The 12,638-nt window shown below is 41.7% G+C and overlaps 2 long non-coding RNA genes across 2 annotated transcripts; both read left to right on the forward strand.

Annotated features, from left to right (window-relative positions):
• The first annotated feature begins 5,243 nt into the window (after positions 1-5,243).
• Positions 5,244-6,868, forward strand: LOC148106684 (uncharacterized). Its single transcript, XR_015723623.1, has 3 exons — positions 5,244-5,331; positions 6,268-6,350; positions 6,792-6,868. It is a non-coding gene; the product is annotated as an uncharacterized LOC148106684 (long non-coding RNA).
• Position 6,869: 1 nt separating this feature from the next.
• LOC123790027 (uncharacterized) lies at positions 6,870-11,069 on the forward strand. The gene is made up of 3 exons (XR_015723622.1): positions 6,870-6,900; positions 8,772-8,897; positions 10,908-11,069. It is a non-coding gene; the product is annotated as an uncharacterized LOC123790027 (long non-coding RNA).
• The last annotated feature ends 1,569 nt before the right edge of the window (positions 11,070-12,638 follow it).

The following is a 12,638-nucleotide window of genomic DNA, read 5'->3' on the forward strand; positions in this document are numbered from 1 at the left end:
TTTCTTTAGTGATATAGTTGGATTTCTTTGTCTTTATTCTCTGCATATCTATTACTTGTTTTTGATTTGTCATTACCATTAGTTTTGTTTATAATATCTTCTGTATATAGCAGTCTATATTACATTGATGGTCACTTAAGTTTGAACCTATTCTTTACTCCTCTCCTCCCAAACACATTTTAGGTATATGGTGTCGTATTTTACATCATTTTATTTTGTGGATCCCTTGACTGATATTTACAGATGTAATTATTTTTACTGCTTTTGTGTTTCCTACTTTTCATACTCTTAATTATGTTATTTCCATTCTAAAGACTCCCCTTTAACATTTCTTGTAGGGCTGGTTAGGTGGTCATGATCTCCTTTAGTTTTTGTTCGTCTGGAAAACTCTGTCTCTCCTTCTATTCTGAATGATAGCCATGTTGGAGAGAGTATTCTTGCCTGCAGATTTTTCCCATTCAGCACTTTGATTATATCATACCACTCTCTTCTGGCCTGCAAATTTTCTGCTGAAAAATCTGCTGATAACCTTGTGGGGTTTCTCTCTCTGTGTATATCTTCTTTGCCACTTTTTTTTTCTTTATCATGACTTTTACTGTTTTAATTACTATGTGTCTTGTTGTGGACTTCTTTGGGTTGATTTTGTTGGAGGATCACCGTGCTTATGGCCTTTGATGTCTTTATAGAAATAATTCCAATTTTTTATTCTACTTTTATCTTTGAAGTTGTCAGTTATATATTGTCTTACTATTTTTAGTTGCTATCCTACTGCTTAAAATATGTATCTTTAACTTGTTATACTCTTAAAAATTACAAAAATATGATTCAAATTATTAATTTTAGTGCTTCCCTTATAAGGCTGGTATTATGAAATACTTTAACAAATTTTATCCTCTTGACCTTTTGTCTTATGTTTACATGTAGTAAAATTATACATGTATTTGAAACTCCATAAAATATTATTATTTTTGTTTCTACAGGTACTATGCAGTCAGTATTTTTTCATATTTACTCATATGATGACCATTTTCTTTGCTCTTCCTTATTTCCTGCAATATGATTTCCTCTGGAGTCTTTTTCTTTTCTGCCTGAAGAATTATCTATATTATTTCTCTTAGTGAAAGTTTGCTGGTGATGAGTTTCTTCAATTTTTTGTGTGTATGTGTGTCAGAAAACAACTTTAATTCATGTTCAGTTTTGAAGAATATTTTCATTTGTTATAGAACCTTAGATTGACACTGGTTTTCTTTCAGAGTGAAAAATATATCATTCTTTTCTAGATTTCATCATTTTGTCAAATAGCCTTCCTTTGAAAGTAAAATATATTTTTTATCTGCTTGCTTTTAAATTTTCTTTTTGGTATTCATCACTTTTTACGATCAATGCTTTCAAGTGACTTTCTATGTAATTATTTTCAGAAAGTTTACAGAGCTTCTGATATGTATGGATGCCTTTCATCAGCTATAAAAAATTCAGGGCTATTATCTGTTCAAACAATGCTGCACTATTTTCTTCTTTCCTTGTAGTATTTCACTTATACCTATGTTAGTCCTTTTTCCTTACACATATTTCTCTCTAGTTTCACATTGATATATTCAGTGCTTTAATTATATTTTCTGTTTATTCCTGATATTACTTGTATGTAATCTCGTGCTAATCCCATCTATTGTGTTCTTAATATTAAAGATTATAGCTTTTTCCATTTTTAAAATGTCCGTTTGAATCTTTTAAAGATACTTTAATTCTCTAGTGAATTTCTTCATCTTTTAGAATGGGAATCATATGCATTGGTTTTAGGGTGTCCCTTTGTTAAATATGTATGCAACATTTTTTCTTTAAGCTAAGCCATTTAGTATACAGACAGGTAATTTTTATTTATACCTAATGGGATAAAATGATTTCCATATGTAAATAAGAATCCATTTGATAAAACACATTAGTTATTCCCAAATCATGGGGAAATCAATGTGATATTAAATCTAGCAGGGAAAAACTTGGCCCCTGATTAAATTCTGTTTTGTACAAATTCTTGCATGCTTCAGAGAGTAGGAGGAGCTAATAACTGTTGGTTACATATTGATAAAGTTTAGGTTTGTGTACGATTGGGTGATAGGGACAAGTTATCACTTGTAAAAGTAGTGAACCAAATTTCATTACTCAGCACATGGGGAAATAACAACTAAAGATGAATTTTCAATTTGGAGATGTGCCAAAATGCATGAAAAAGTGGAAATCTCCAGTGTAAAATATAAATATGACTTCTGATATGGACAAGATGGCAGACTCATTTCTTCCTGCTCTTCCCCACTGAACAAAACTATAATTCTTAGAAATATTTTTTTATTATATTATGTTAGTCATCATACAGTACATCCCTGGTTTTTGATGTAAAGTTCGATGATTCATTAGTTGCGTATAACACCCAGTGCACCATACAATACATGCCCTCCTTACTACCCATCACCAGCCTATCCCATTCCCCCACCCCCTCCCCTCTGAAGCCCTCAGTTTGTTTCTCAGAGTCCATAGTCTCTCATGTTTCATTCCCCCTTCTGATTACTCCCCCTTTCTTTATCCCTTTCTTCTCCTACCAATCTTCCTAGTTCTTATGTTCCATAGATGAGAGAAACCATATGATAATTGTCTTTCTCTGCTTGACTTATTTCGCTTAGCATTATCTCCTCCAGTGCCAACCATGATGCAGCAAATGTTGAGAAATCGTTCTTTTTGATAGCTGAGTAATATTCCTTTGTATATATGGACCACATCTTCTTAATCCAGTCATCTGTTGAAGGGCATATAATTTAAGAGACAACGAATTGCAGTATGACATGATGTGGCGTAGGTTTGTCGTGGTTGAGCTTGGGAGGGGTCCTCTCTGCCTCTTGGACATGAATGTTTGTTTCCCTCTCTAGATTAGGGAAGTTTTCAGCTACAATTTGTTCAAATATCTCTTCTAGACCTATCACCACATGAACATGGCACATTGCATTGGACACCAAAAGGTTCACTGAAGTAGAAAACCCCTAACATTTTGCCAGATTTAATTCATAGCCTCTGACACACAAAGAGCTTACCAATGATTCTGGAGTGACTGCAACCTGTCACTTACTAGGCCCAGTCACCATAATGTCATCAGCCTAATGGACCGGTATGATACGTTGTGGAAGGGAAAGGTAATCAAGATCCCAGAGACTAAATGATCACACGGGGCAGACACTGATATACCACGGGGTCAAATGTTGAGGGTGTATTGCGAGCCTTGGGAGCTGAGAGCCCACTGCTTCTGGTGGTACTTATGGACAGAAGTGGAGACAGAGGCATTTTCCAGATCAATAGCTGCCATACCAGGAACCAGGGCGTTCGTGAATTTGCTCGAGCAATGAAACCACATCTGGTACAACAGCTAAAATTGGATTCATAGCCTGGTTAATCTCACAAAATACACTGTCATTCTTCAAGATCCATCTCTCTTCTGTGGAGGCCAAGTAGACGACCAGTACAGGGGTATGGTGAAAATCACCAAACCTGCATTTTCCAGGTCCTTGACGGTGGCATTCATCTTTGTAATCCCTGCTGGGATGAAACACTACTTTAGATTTACTGTATTCCTAGGTAGAAGCAGATATAATGGCTTCCATTCAGCCTTTCCCACCATAATAGCCATCACTCTACAGGTCAGGAAATCAATGACAAACTTAGGATCCTCAGGTATACGTACTGTGATGATGAATTCCAGACTGGGAAAATAAACCCAAGACGTGTTCAGTAGCTCCATGGGCCTGCTGTTTAATGGAACTAGCTACAACTCCGTTGATCACTGACCTCAATAAGCCCCTGCTCAGAATGGAGGGCCACAGAGTCACTTTGGGTCTCCTGGATTCCATGGCAATTCAGAACCGGTGTCCAATAGTCCCTAAAAGTTCTCATTATTTCCTTTGTCCCAATGTACAGTCACCAAAGTAAAAGGTCCCTTTGGGAAGAGTAGAAATGAGATTGAGAGTATCAGTTTCCGGTAGTATATGTTGACCTTAGAAAAACAAAAGAACGAACTTTTTTTTTTTTAACCAGCAAAATGTCGTCATTCAGCAAAAGCGATGGCCTTGCAATTCTTGACAAGGAAACTAGGAAATGCTACGTAAGAGCAGAGAACATGGCAGAGATTCTTGTTCTTACCGTTCAGAAGCTGAAGCTGGGAGGGGTTTCTACAGCTTCCCATTGGCTGAGTGTGGTGGATTTAAGGGAATGGGCTGTAGCTGGGCAAAGAGAAATTCTTCTCTCCTCCTGATAGGGCATGTAAGCTAAACGTTTTCCTGTTGGGGAATGTGAGGTATGTTTATTAGACAGTGGTAGTGATGTGGGGAAAATCTTTAGAAAAAAAATTCTTCCCTTGCTGTGTCCTCCAAACCTAAACCATGCTATCACGATTGTCACACAATCTTAATCACACCCTCCTGCAACATTGAAACATCTGCTGTATACCAGACTTCAAAATCCGAAGAAATATCTCTCCTGTCCTCCCACCTCCAAGACTCTTTTAAGGCTCTGTCCAGGTAGTGCTTTCCCCTTATGGGATAAAGACAGCTTTGCTTGGAAGTGGCCTGGCTCTTATTTGGGAAGTACAGAATTTGAGGAGCATAGACACTACTGCTGCATGCCATGTGACCATGGACTGAGCCTAAATCCCAGGACCAGTATCTGTGGGTATTTCTGAAATGAACACCGACTGATTGAATGCAGTTGTATAGAGAGAAATGAGCTACCAGTGCAGAGATTTCAATGTGCAGTAGCACAAACAAAAAATGTGGAGAAAACAGGTTGTTATTGTATTTATCATACAGAGGTGAGCCAATTCATTCAAGTGTGACACAACATCCAAAGCAAAGGAGGAAATGACAAATCAAAGCACATATGGAACTCAGATTAAAATGCTTCACATCTATTTCTGTCTCAGCCCCCCCCCCCTTTTTTTTTTGAGACACCTTGTGCACTAAGGGTAAAGTGGGGCTGTCTGTCCTCAAAGTATCTGGATGCATAGGAGAGACTGGTGTTTTGAAAAACAAATTGTTAAATCCTCTGTTCTTCTCCTGCGCTGGCCTCGTGGTTGCGAGTCTCTGCAGCAGCACAGGCGGGAAAACCTCAACCCACCCTACGCGCGCCCAACTCTGCGCGCATGGTCATTGCTGTGACAGGAAAGTACGCATGCTCATTGCCCTGAGCAACTGTTGCTGGGCATGCGCATTGCCGCGCGTGTTCTGTGAGCAGAGCTGAGATCGATTGAGGCGGTCGTGTTCTCTCTGTCCTGAACTTTCTTGCTATTGAATTCCAGTGGTAGGTACCCGGATCAGTCCCTCCAGGAGTTTAAGTGTGAGGCAGGATGGGGAGGGAGCCAGTGGGCGTCGGGCAGCAGGGGACAGTAGATCTGTGGCTTCCTAGGTGGAAGTTCCCAGGAGCTAGCGCCCTTCTCCTCACAGGCTTTGCGGCCACCATTGGATTCATCTTCGTGTTGGGGCCAGGGCAAGTGAGGATAGTGGGCCCAGGAGGGGAGATGACGAGGGTGCGAGGCCTGGCCCCGGGGGTGGGGCATGGGGAGTGGGAGTTCTGTGCACTGGTTAGTTGCGGTACCTGGGTCCTGGAAGCACCTGCAACTGCCGGCAGAACACAGAGGGCAGGAATCTCAGTGGGACACTGGGCAGGGAGCAGACCAGGCGGTATGGGAGAGGCTAGGAAGTGGGGAATGCTGGGGGCTTGTAACTGGGTCCCCCGAGATTTGTAGTGCACTTTGCAGAGTATCAGGGTAGGAGGCGGCCCTGGGTCTGTTGCGCGGCTAGACACCGGATCCCTTGTAGTGCGAATACAGCCGGGGCGAATGCGAAGGATTGTTTCTTTCTCTGTGTTCCAACAAAACCTTATTTAAGGAGGTAAAATGCGTAAATGAGTAAATGGGAATGTGACCAAAGCAGCAGCGACTCAGGTTTCAATGTCCAGCACTATTTTCTCAAACGACTTTGTACTGGGCAATCTAGCTGTGAGACTAAGCCTAGTGTTTTAGCCTGTCCGTAAAGTGATTTCACGGCCACCCTGGCTGATCGAAACGATCTTGCATCCCGTGTATTTGGTGTGATCACAGCGTGTACACTATCTTCATACTACGTGGGCTTTCAAAGTATTTTCAAGGTAAAAAAAAAAAAGAAACCTTTTTGGCGTTGGAAGAGGTATACCTCTCCTTTAGAGTACATTTTCCAAATACCAATATTCTCCTTTCAGGGTGAACTATGAGTGGCCGAGTCAGATCAAGACCCAAGTCCAGTCAAAGAAAGGATGATCTAGGGTCTAACCAGCATGTGGCCGTGAGTACTTCCAGATCTGATGTTTTTGAATGCTGTACATTTATTGCTCTGAAATTTTTGAGGAGCTGCAAACATACAGATGCAGTGATAAAAGCTTCTCTGCTGGAAGAGGGAAGGAAACATTGAACCAGAAGGAATCCATATTTCTGTTGCCTGTGGAAATACACCCTATAGCTTCTTTGTCACGGTTATTAACGACCAAATGTGCATGCCCATCCCAGCATCCTTTAGAGTAGACTCCAAAGTGCTTGAGGCTACCTCTTGTTAGAGTAGCCGCTCTGTGGGAGAGTAACTTTTCAGAACAAGTCCATAGAATCATGACGAGGGAGTCTCTTTGTGCTTATTCATTATTTGATACCAAACTGTGTAATGTATATTTATTCTGTTAGCATGTATTCAGGACACACGTTTTTATCTGTGCACATACACACACACCCCTAGGAGCAGCAGCCCAGTGATGAGCACCCGAAACAGAAGGAGGCACCGCCTGCAAGTCAAGACATTATAGCTGATCAAGGTAAGGAAGTTGAAGGAGCACCTGTGGCTCAAGGTGAAGGGGAAGGGACGCAGAATGTCTGCGGGGGCAGGGAGTGTGTGCATGATGTGTTATGACGCACCAGAACAGGAGGAAAGAACACATGAGAAGAGAATCTCAGTCATTTCCAGAAAATGGGCTGAAAATGTGAAGAGAGTGTCGTGTGCAGATTCATGTAGTCTTTCACCATAATGAATCTCCCCTGCTTCCTCAAGAATGAATCGGTGTGCTTGCAAATGCAGTCTTTCCTAACAAGAGGAAAATGTTTCACTAACTATAAAAATATACATCATTTCACTGGTTTAATTTGTTCTTAGAACATTTCTGTGTGGCCATTTCACTCATTTCATCGAAAGCGTAAACAGTTTTCAGCAGCATAGGCGGAGTGCCAAGTCAGCATATCCTATGACATGTGGAATAAAACCGGGTTGCATTGGGATGGGAGCCCCATTTTATAAATGAGAAAACTAAGGCTCAGGGATTGTGGCTTGCCAAACACTGCTTGACACATGGAGACGTAATTCATTTTTCGTTACAAGGTTCAGGTTCTTGGGGAACCATGCTGGCTCAGTCGATAGAGCATGTGACTCTTGACCTCGGGGTCGACAGTTCAAGGCCCATACTGAGTGTAGAGATTACCTAAAATAAGAATTTTTAAAGAGGTTTGCGTTCTTCCTACCGTCTGTGTTGTACAAACAAGTGCATGGTTTTGTATAGAATGCTTACTACTCAGAGGTGTCCGTACTGTAAAGTAGCTTACTACAGGTACAGGAATCAATCCAGTTCAGGGGAGCAGGAGAGAGACTCCAGGAAAGAGCTCAATGAATGAGAGCCTCTGTCAGATTATTCGTTTGATATGGTACATTTCATAAGAGCTGGATAATTCAGGAAAGTGGCCTTAGGGTCACTATAGTAGTATGATTTTTAAGTGGCTTTAAAAGGTGTTTAGATACCCTTATGGGTGGGAAAATCCAAAGTATCTTAAAATGATCATGAAACAAGAAAGGAGTGTCTTCCAAATATAGCCTTTTCACCAAGTACTTGTAGTGAATTATTGACACCATTCAGGCCATGGGTTATGTTAGAAATTTGCAGTTAAGAGGGTTCCACAAGGGGCGCCTGGGTGGCTCAGTTGGTTAATGGTCAGCCTTCGGCTCAGATCAAATATCCCATGTCCTGGGATTGATTCCCAGGCTCCCTGCCCAGAGGGGAGCCTGCTTCTCCCTCTCCTCCCTGCTTGAGCTGTCACTATCTCTGTCTCTCTCTCAAATAAATAAATAAAATCTTTTTAAAAAAGAAGAGGGTTCCACAAACCTCTTCCTGACAACAAAGTCCATTAATTTCTTTCCACTTCACTTCCTGTATTCTCACTGTAAGACAGTAGTTGGACTATTAATCACTAATGTTTTGCTATGGTTTTGGAACTTTGCTCCATATATGACTCCTTTATCCTAAGTTCCCTACAGGGACTTGCACTTAAATCGAACTAGTAAGATTTGACAAAATAACTTGCGGGTTGCCCTAATACGGAATGGGTGTCACTAGTGTAGGATTTGTGACATGCCCCCCCACACACTCAGCTAATCCTTCAGAAAACTATATTCTCCTTTTAAATAAACTCTTACGCATGGTGTAGACTTGTTTTCTTAGATAGCTGATGCTCTCTCTTCTTAGAACACTATGGTAATATAAAGGAAATGAAGTGCAGTGGGCTTTATCTTTAGAATGTCACTTGAAATAAAGCATATCGTACTACGGGGAAACAAGAATGGGCAATGCATGTTTCCATCACATCTTTTTTTTTTTTTATCACACTAGCCTATAGGCTCTTATTTATTTGTATTTCATATTCACTGCTTAAATTTTGATTATGTTTGTGTTTCAAGGACCGGACCTGGAGGCTGATCTCCAGGAGCTGCCTCAGGCAAAGGCTGGGGATATAACTGAAGATGACCCTGAGGTCAAGGGGACAAGCCTGCCCTTCTTAGAGCCCATTAAAATGCCGGAAGCAGGTATGTTATCCATTCACAGTGCAAAGTATGAGGGTCTTTTCCTGAATATTCTATCTTTATTTAAGTAGATATAACTTTCAGGATACATTCAAAACAGAGTTTACCTATGAAGACACTGTCCCCAGTACTTCAAACCCGAACATCCTGACGGCCTGACTTACACGCTAGTGGACATAGAAACAAAGTGGGTCAAAGCCTTATTGAATCATAAAATATGAAAACAGTTCCTTTTTTTGAGTATAAATAATCTGGCAGAGACCTGATAATATTGAGATACTTTTGTAGGTTCTGCTTTTATCAAACACAAAATTCATTTGGATTAAATATTATGCTGAGGCACTGAAGTAGGTTCTGCTACCAGCTCTAACATAACTTGTGTGATTCTCGGAGAATCCCTTAACTTCGGAACCCATGTTTACTCATATATATATGGATTTCAATTCAGATATATTACGCTCATTTGTAATGCTGACTTGTGTATTCTGTGTTTCGGTTGGCTGCCGTATATAGAATACAAAGATGTTCCATTTCGCATGTTTTTTTTTTATCAGACAACATCTTTGGTCAAATTTTAACATGTGAATTGAGATTTGACTGCCGCTTAAAACAACAAAACACAATGGTTGCTCCACGGGCTTCTCTATGGAGACTTGGATACCTATTCCTGCTGCTGCTGTTTTTTTTCCCAAATGTTTATTTAAATTCTAGTTAGTTAACACGTAGTGTAATATTGGTTTCCGGAGTAGAATTTAGTGATTCATCAGTTACATCTAACGCCCAGTGCTCATCACAACAAGTCCCCTCCTTAATACCTGTCACCCATTCAGCCCGTTCCCAACCCATCTTCCTCCATCAACACTCAGGTTGTTCTCTGTAGTTAAGAGACTCATGATTTGTTTCCCTCTCTCTTTTTTTTTTCCATCCCATATGTTCATATGTTTTGTTTCTTAAATTCCACATATGAATGAAATCATGCTATGTGTTTTTCTCTGACTGGTTATTTCGTTAGCAAAATACACTCTAGGTCCATCCACATCGTTGAAAATGGCAAGATTGCACCATTTTGATGGCTGAGTCATATTCCACCATATACCACCTCTTCTTTACCCATTCATCAGTTGATGGACGTTTGGGCTCTTTCCATAGTTTGGCTATTGTTGATAATGCTGGTATAAACATTGGGGTGCTTGTAGCCCTTTGACTCTGTAGTTTTCTGTCCCTTGGGTAAAAACCTCCTCTTGTAACTGCTGGGTCACAAGGTGGTTAGTTCTCTTTTTAACTGTTTTAGGATCCTCCATACAGTTTTCCACAGGGACTGTACCAGTTTGCATTCCCACCAAGAGTGTAAGAGGGTTCCCCTTTCTCCACATCCTCGCCTACATCTCTTGTTTCCTGGGTTGTTAGTTTTACCCATTCTGACAGGTGTGAAGTACGTGACCATATAATCTATTCGACAAACTGGAACACCGTTAGGGCACACACCGGCACGGCAAATGGTTACCCTACTTGATCAACGGCATAAGGGATCAACTAGCTGACAAAAACAGTTTTCCGCTTAAGCGCAACAAAGAATAAATTACATGTGGTACTTAGTAGTTTCTCTGCTAACATCACTTAAACAGTAACCAGCTTGGCATTATTACTTCGGCATCATATATTCAGAATATTATTTCAAGTTCAAGAAGCCTTTAAAGGATACTTACACCTAAATTTGTTTTTCAGTTCTTTGCGTGTTGTATGTAGTTTTTGTAAAACTACGTTCGGTTTTTGCTTTCCATTTGAAACTACCTTTAATAGGCTCCTTTAGTTTTGTGTGTTGCGAACCTCAACTGTCTTCGTGTTTTGTTGTACCAGTGGAAAGTGTGGTGTGTTCAAAACATACTGGTAAAATATATGCTTGGAATTCTGTCTTATACAATGAAAAGTATAGTGTCCTTCCTGTACCATTAGTTTACTCGAAATACAATTCTGCTGAGTAATGTTTCCCACTGTTACGTCCTTATCTTACAGGTGAAGGACAGCCCCAGATTTAAACAAGGACAAGCTGAAGCATGCAGACTACTCTTATGTGCGGTACTTCACTGTTGAAATTCTCTCAATAAAGTTTTACAGACTTCCTCCAAAGAATCTTTTGAAATCTTGTGTTAAACTTATTCTAAGTAGGGGGTGCCTGGGTGGCTCAGTCACTTAAGCAGCTGACTCTTGGTCTCAGCTCAGGTCATAATGCCTTGGTCATGGGGTGGACCCCGAGTTGGGCTCTGTGCTCCATGGGGAGTCAGCTTGAAAGATTCTGTCCCTCTGCCTCTGTTCCCTCCCTCCCTCCTTCCCTCCCTCTCTCTCTCTCAAATGTATAAATACATCTTTAAAGAAAAACTTCTTCTCAGTAGTAGTGAAGAGGAAAATTGACCAGAGCATGCCCAGGCCAGGAAGCCCCAGAAGATGGAAAGTTATTAACAATAAGCTAGAGATACTTCAGACCCTTCTGCTTTTGTAAACAGGCTTAAGGCCACAGACACCCTGCACTATTGTTCCAGCCTGCAGTAGCCCCCACTCCCCCAGTTTAAACCCACCTACCAGCAATCAGCTTAGTCCTTGGAACCTGACTGCCTGCAATCCCCTGTAAAAGCACTGTAACCCCGTTGCCCAGGGCCCAGAATTTCGAGCTCGAGCTCATCTGGGACTGCCGGCGTAAAATAAATCTGTGTTCTCCTACTTCTCCGAGTGCTACTTGGTCTCTCACTGCTCTGATTCTTATTTTACTGCAACATTTCTGGAGGCCCTGCGAGATTCCAACTGTTCTGGCCCCTTGAGCCACCAGCTGGTGGCTTGACTGCACCGGAGTAGGGAGGAACTTGGGATCGAACCAAGGCAGCATGCCCCCCAACAGTATTCTGGGTCCTCCTTCACCCTGGATATCCAACCTTCCAGGCAGTCTTGCCCTGGCTGGCTCCAAGGAGAAGTGGACCAACTCTCCTGGGAACTCATCTGGACTCGGTAAGCATCCCGGAATTTGTAGTCAGGACCTGCTCCAGTGATTAGAAAGGAAGCATGGCCACCTTTCAGTAATATCCCTAAGGAATTCCACAGGTTGGGGACATCCAAGGGGGGTGGTCACACAGGATAGGAACCTCTGGAAAGGGGGGACAGTAAAGAAGATCTGAAAGGAATTCCACAGGTCAGAGCTCTCAAATTCTCTACTTCCCAAATAAGAGCCAGGCCACTTCCAAGCAAAGCTGTCTTTATCCCATAAAGGAAGAGCATTACCTGGACAAAGCCTTAATAGAGTCTTGCAGGTGGCAGGGCAGGAGAGCTATTTCTTCAGATTTTGAAGTCTGGTATACAGCAGATCATTCAATGTTGCAGGAGGGTGTGATTAAGATTGGGTGAGAATCGTGATAGCATGGTTTAGGTTTTGAGGACACAACAAGGGAAGAATGTTTTTCCTAAAGATTTTTATTTGAGAGCGAGAGAGCACAAGCAGGGGGAGCGGCAGAGCGAGAAGGAGAAGCAGACTCCCCACTACTGGGAGCCCAACATGGGGCTCGATCCCAGGAACTGGACATGATGACCTGAGCCAAAGGCAGACGCTTAACCATCTGAGCCACCCAGGTTCCCCACAAGGCAAGAATTTTAAGACCAACAGTTCAAAGTTTCTTGTGGTTGAAAAATGTCCTGGGGCGCCTAGGTGGCTCAGCTGTTAAGCATCTGCCTTCGGCTCAGGGCCTGATCCCAAGGTCCTGG

This window comes from Ursus americanus, unplaced genomic scaffold (assembly GCF_024610735.1).
Source record: "Ursus americanus isolate L20-20 unplaced genomic scaffold, mUrsAme1.1.p SCAF_150, whole genome shotgun sequence".
NCBI lineage: Eukaryota > Metazoa > Chordata > Mammalia > Carnivora > Ursidae > Ursus > Ursus americanus.